Source organism: Mobula birostris, chromosome 28 (genome assembly GCF_030028105.1).
Source record: "Mobula birostris isolate sMobBir1 chromosome 28, sMobBir1.hap1, whole genome shotgun sequence".
NCBI classification, from domain to species: Eukaryota; Metazoa; Chordata; class Chondrichthyes; order Myliobatiformes; family Myliobatidae; genus Mobula; species Mobula birostris.
Genome location: NC_092397.1, coordinates 27,284,716 through 27,292,139, shown reverse-complemented (window position 1 = coordinate 27,292,139; position 7,424 = coordinate 27,284,716).

The following is a 7,424-nucleotide window of genomic DNA, read 5'->3' as shown; positions in this document are numbered from 1 at the left end:
TTGCTTAATCTTAAGTAAAGGATAATTGTACTGTTGTAATAGTAAATTATAAATTTTCCCAATAAAACCTTTCACTAAAGGTTTCATTTTTAAAATAATGTCTAACCGGTCAGAATCTTGTATATATGGAAAATTACTTAAAGATTTTTGTATGAAATGTCTGACCTGAAGATATTGCAAGAAATGTGAGTACGAGAGAGAATATTTAGTTACTAACTACTCAAAAGACATCAATTCGCATTCTTGGAACAGATCTATGAAGGAATAGACCCCTTTATTCCTCCAAAGAGAAAAGGTAGGATCACTAAGTGAAGGTTCAAATAAATAGTTTTGATAAATTAAACTAAGAAGGTTAAATTTTTTAAGATTATAAAAATTACGAAACTGGTACCAAATTTGTAATGACTGCTTAATCACAGGATATAAGTGTAGAATAGAAATTTTTGCTAATTTTACAGGTAAAGAAGCTCCTAATGACGAAGTTAAGTAAAATTGTTCACAGCTTTCAATTCCAAATCAACCCAAGGTGGTCCTTCATTTTTATCAGTCCAATATAACCAAGAGCACACATAACATATTGTTGTTCGTCCATCGTTGACGTCGAAGAGGACCTCGACACCATAATGATGGTGTCGAGACTAGCGCGTGATTTGGATTTAAGCGAGGGAGAGTTGCGCAGCGTCAGCCTCACTCTCTCTTCCCAATTCCCATCCGGATCCAGTGGCAAGACAGAGTCTAGACGGCTGGAGATGGGACTAGGCGCAGTGTGACCAGGACGTCTTCTGTGTCTTGTCCTGCTCTACACGTTCCACGACGCTTGCAGAGACCGCCTTCTTGACCGTTGGACCTTCCGCTGCTCTCGTCCGCTCAATCCGCCGGAGTCTGTCTTCACATGCTGGGATAGACAACTCCCTATCTCACCGAGGGTTTGAGACCCGTCGGCTACCCTCACCTGGTTTAGCCGGCTTGTCGAAGCCGTTGCCCGGGGTGTGGCTGCTGTCCCATGCAAACAGCTATGGGGAGCCACAGGTGAGAGCTGAGTGCCAGGTGGGGACCAAAGGTGGACTAACCGCCCTGAAAAGGACGTGACATGTTCCCCCACCAGAGGGGCTACCCCTCCCTGACACTCCATATACCCCACACATAATATATATTAACAGCCCAATAATACATTCTTAAATTAGGCAGAGCAAGACTTCCATCCTTTTTTAAATTTTTATAAATGATATTTTCCAATTCTTGGTCTTTTATTATTCCAAACAAAAGATGAAATGATAGAATCAGCCTGATATAAAAACTCCTTAGTTAGAAAAAAGGAATATTTTGAAATACATATGAAAATTGGGTAAAATCACCATTTTAACTGCATGAATTCGGCCAGCTAACGAAAGTGTAAGTGCATTCCATCTACAAAATAATTGCTTCATAACATCCTCTAAGGCAACCAAATTAGCTCTATAAAGGTCTCCATAATTTTTAGTGATGATAATACCTAAATATTTAAAAGAGTCCGTGACGTTACAAGGAATGTCATCATATATAGAAGCAGAATCATTTAGAGGAAATAATTCACTTTTATAAAGTGTTACGTAACCAGCAACAATGAATATCAATCGAGACAGGTTATATAAAAACAACCAAACATTTATTAAACACAGATAAACAATAAAAAAACAAACAAACACCTTAACCAGAAGTTAACCGCTATGTGGCTGTTCAACAAATCGTCACTCGGTACTGATTCTTAAAGCGACAAATGCGAATACAGTTCTTAAAGCGGTAAATTCAAACACAGTTCTTCGAACAGTAAATTTTAAAGTCCAAGAGATTTATACAGTCAATTAGGAGAGACTTTCATGAAGTAACGAATTCCTCGAAGACACGGCGTCACTGCCACTCCCAGATGGAAACTGCCTTTTCCACAGGTTTCACGGCGACGGAAATAAAACTATTTTAAAGGCACTGACCTTCCTCCATAGAAGAACCTTGCACAGCCTTCCTGCCACTTTTAGCAGAGTCTATCTCATGCAGATTACTCCTTCTTGAACAAATTCTGTAATGGTTGATTCTTTCCAAACCCGTCGAACGTTTCCTTCGGGGTCCCACCTTCACTCTCCAATGTTACTGAAAAGATACATTAATAAACCTAGCAGCGATTGTCATACTGCTGGCTCAGACTTCTGTACCTTATGTTAGAACATAAAACTCTGTTTAAAATCAAAACTCCGTCATAATGCAAATACACAGCGGAGCGGAGTACCTCATTAACGTTCAAACTGGAAAAACTAACAGCGTCATCAGAGGTCTTCCCTTTTATACTCGTGGTGAACATGAGGTCCTCACGTGACCTCACATCGGCGGGAAAACTACATCAGCTGACCTCCAAAACACCATTCCATCATTCTCACAAGATCTCCTTGAGGTATGTAACCCCTCTCTCCATAAAGAAATGGGTCTCTTAAAGAGTAAAATTTTAACAAATAACAATTTACACAAAAAAATACAAAGGTATAAAATTTACAACATACACAATATATAGTCTTATCTTTCAACACTTTACAAACTAATATACAGTAGGAGTGTTAGAAATGTTAAAATATCACTCCATAAAAAACTTTTCATTGTACATTTAACATCTAGATAGCCAATCAGCAATCACATTATCTTTACCCTTAATATGAGTGATCAAAATATTGTACTCCTGTAACATTAAACTCCAATTTAGTAATCTTCTATTTTTGTTTTTTATCTTATCAAAAACACCAACGGATTATGATCGGTATAAACCGTGAGTGGTTTATGAGTAGTACTAACATACACTTAAAAATGTTGTAAAGCCAAAACAAGAGATAATAATATTTTTTTCTATTGTTGAATAATTTCTTTGATGGGCATTAAATTTCTTACAAAAATAAGCTACTGGACAATCAACTTCTTCACCATCATCTCTTTGAAGTAACACTGCTCCTGCAGCTTCATCACTAGCATCTACAGCTAACGAAAATGGTTTTTCAAAGTCAGGAAATTTAAGTGCAGGTTGACTACATATTATAGTTTCAATTTATCAAATGCCTCCTGACAAGCTTCTGTCCAAACAAACTTTTCATTTTTCTTCAAGAGATTAGATAATGGAAGAGTAATGTTCGCAAAATTCTTACAAAATTTTCTGTAATATCCTACCATATTCAACAATCTTCTGAGAGTTTTTCTACTAGTTGGAGTGGGTACTTCTAAAATTGTCTGAACTTTCGTCTCAACAGGTGCTAATTTTCCCTGACCCACAACATAACCAAGGTAGGTCACTGTGGCATGGCCAAATGCACTTTTAGCTAAGTTAAGAGTTCAGTTAGCTTTTGAAAGTCTCTCAAATAGTTTCTCCACCACAGTAATATGTGCTTTCCATGTATTATTTCCTAACTAAATCATCAATATAGGCATCTGTATCTTTTAATCCCTGAATCACGCTATTAATCATCCTCTGAAAAGTACCTGGTATTTTTTTGGCATTCCTCATCCCAAATGGAAGAACATTATATTCTTATGTTACGTACCCCGTAACTGGGTTGTCAAACCAGCAGAAATGGACCACTTAGTTGGAGTCTGGATTACTGGAACTAAGAAAGTTTTATTGAAGAAATAAGTAACACAGTACTCTAAATGTAAGGATATAAATGCAATGGGTTAGCAATGATAAAACACATGTGTACACAGAACTAGGATAATAGGAATCAATCAAGCTCTATCGCAGTCTAGGGGTAAAATGATCAGTCTCAAGTGACGCAGAGTTCAGTTCAGCTCAGTACAGTTCGCAGCAATTGCTGTTGTGCCGTTGGAGGGAGAGAGTGAGAGCGAATGATGATATGCAAATCAAATTCAGACAGACCTTGATGTTCCTCCACAGTTAGCTTTCGGGCGAGCCCTATTTTTAATGTCTTCTGAGGTCACCGACTGTGACCCCTCCGTTCCGGATACGTTCGTTCTTCCGCCGTGAACCCAGCACCCAGGTAAGGGCGGACACACACACCAGGTTCCTGCCGATCATACCTTTTCACCCTGTGCGTTCTCTGGCCGGTCCCGCGACCAGACCTCCAAAACACCCAGCAACTTGTGGGGGCACACCGCACTTCCAGGGTCTCATTATCTGGTGATCTCATGGTGTCCCTTGCCTCAGCGAACCTGTTCCTTTTATTCCCCTGCTGGGGTATCGCCTGTCCATCAAACTTCAAACAGTTCAGGTTCACAGCAACCGGTCTGACAATACTCGGAACTGTGTCTCTTTTCGTTAATCTCTCTTGTCTCTCATTAACATTTCTGAATGCTGCTTCATTGTCTCACTTATCTCTCTCTTTCTTTCTTTTTAAAACTTTTTTTATTGAATAAGTATACAACATGGTAAGCCATATAGGCACTAATACACTGTTAGAATATAATAAAATTACAGGAGATATTAATGCAGAAAGAAAAAGAGATACAAGCAATGTAATTTAAACATAACATACTAAGGTAACATAATAGTATACTAATTTATATATATCAATAGAGAAAAGGAAAAAAAAAAACCCCAAAAAAACCCACCGTGCAACTAAACTGAAAGCAAAGCAAAGCAAATGGGCTAACTTGGAACCAAGTAGAGTTAAAGAACTTAAAATCACGTCCTCAAACCCGACCTCCCTTAAAAACAGTAAAAAAAAACAAGAAGGGTATATAAATATGGAGCAAAAAAGAGAAGAAAAAAAAAAGTTACATTAAATGAAAATATTGAATAAAAGATCTCCAGGTCTGTTCAAATTTAAGTGAGGAATCATAAAGATTGCTTCTAATTTTCTCCAAATTCAAGCATAATATTGTCTGAGAAAACCAAAAAAAGGTGGTTGGAGCATTAAGCTCTTTCCAATGTTGTAAGATACATCTTTTCGCCATTAAAGTAAGAAATGCAATCATTCTACGGGCTGAAGGAGAAAGATTACTGGAAATTTTAGGTAGTCCAAAGAAAGCAGTAATAGGGTGAGGAGAGATATCTATATTCAATACCTTTGAGATAATATTAAAAATGTCTCTCCAAGAAGTTTCCAGAGAAGGACAAGACCAAAATATATGAGTTAAAGAGGCTATCTGCTCCGGACATCTATCACAAAAAGGATTAATATGAGAATAAAAGCGAGCTAATTTATCTTTGGACATATGTGCTCTATGAACAACTTTAAATTGAATTAGGGAATGTTTAGCACAGATAGAGGAAGTATTGACTAATTGTAAAATCTGCCCCCAGTCATCCACGGAAATGATAGAACCAAATTTCTGTTCCCAATCTACCCTAATCTTATCAAATGGAACTTTCCTAAGTTTCATAATAATATTATAAATCATAGCCGATGCACCTTTCTGATATGGATTAAGGTTAATTATAGTATCTAAAATGTATGTAGGAGGAAGCATTGGAAAGGAAGAAAGTATAGAACTTAGGAAATTTCTAACTTGTAGATATCTAAAAAAATGTATTCTTGATAGATTATATTTATTAGATAATTGTTCGGAAGACATAAGGGAACCATCTAAAAATAAATCCAAAAACCGTGAAATACCCTTAGTCTTCCAAATTTGAAAAGCACGATCCGTAAAAGAGGGAGGAAAAAATATGTTACCTAAAATAGGAATCGCTAGCCCAGATTGGTTAAGATCAAAAAATTTTCTGAATTGAAACCAATTACGTAAAGTATATTTAACTATCGGGCTAGGATACCTGTTTGAGGCGTTTCAAATCAAAAGGAAGAGAGGAACCTAAAATAGAGCCAAGTGTATAGCCCTGAACAGATTGTAATTTCAATGCTACCCATTTAGGAATGGATAGTATATCCTGGTCAAGTAACCAAAATTTCATATGTCGAATATTAATTGCCCAATAATAGAATCTAAAGTTAGGTAATGCTAAACTTCCATCTCTCTCAGCTTTCTGTAAATGTATTTTACCCAGTCTCGGGTTTTTATTTTGCCAAATAAATGAAGAAATTTTGAGTCAACTTTATCAAAAAAAGATTTTGGAACAAAAATCAGTAATGCCTGAAATATATATAAAAACGTTGGCAGAAAAAAACATCTTAACTGCATTAATACGACCAATCAAAGTTAAATATAAAGGAAACCATTTAGATGAAAGTTGAATGATATGGTCAATTAAGGGTAAAAAGTGAATCCTAAATAAATCTTTGTGTTTACAAGTAATTTTAATCCCAAGATATGAAAAATATATCTTGGGAATATAAATTATTAATCAATTTAAATGGAAAGTTATGATATAAGGGAAATTGTTTATTAATTGGGAAAAGTTCACTCTTACTAAGATTTAATTTATAACCTGAAAAGAAACTAAATTGTGCTAATAACTCTAAAACAGCAGGGATGGATTTTTGAGGATTAGAAATACATAAAAGTAAGTCATCAGCATAGAGTGATATTTTATGGGACTTTAAGCCCCGAGTTATCCCAATAATATTTGGAGATTCTCGAATGGCAATTGCAAGAGGTTCTAATGCAATATCAAATAATAAAGGACTAAGAGGACAACCTTGTCGAGTACCTCAAAAAAGAGGGAAAAACGGTGAGCTTAGAGAGTTAGTATGGACCGAGGCCACAGGAGAATGATATAAGTTTGATCCAGGATATAAATTTCGAGCTAAAATTAAACATTTTAAGCACCTTAAATAAGTAAGGCCATTCTACTCTATCAAAAGCTTTCTCAGCATCTAAAGAGATAACACACTCAGGAACATTTTGTGAGGGGGTATAAACAATATTTAACAGTGTGCAAATGTTATAAAAAGAGTAACCACCTTTAATAAAACCCGTTTGGTCTTCCGAAATAATAAAAGGAAGTACTTTTTCTAATCTGTTTGCTAATAACTTAGAAAAAATTTTAGAATCAACATTTAATAAAGATATTGGTCTATAAGATGCACATTGAGCAGGATCCTTATCCTTCTTTAATATTAGAGAGATTGACGCTCTATTGAAAGATTCGGGAAGCTTAGCAAGTTTTAATAAAGCCTCAAAAACCCTACAGAACCAAGGGATTAATGAAGGTGCAAAACATTTATAAAATTCTGTGGTAAATCCATCATGGCCAGGAGCTTTCCCCAGGTTCATAGAGGAAATAGCATTCTTAATCTCATCAGTAGTAATGGGAGTATCTAGCATAGAAGACATATCCTGTGAAATCTCAGGGAAGTCTAGGTTATCTAAAAAATCATTCATATATTTAGAGTCTCGAGGAGACTCTGATTGATATAAGGAAGAATAAAAATCAAAGAAGGTTTGATTAATCCCTGCATGATCAAGTATCAGTCGGTCATTTTGATTATAAATCTGATTAATTTGAGATTTAGCATAATTAGACTTCAATTGGTTAGCCAACAGTTTACCAATTTTGT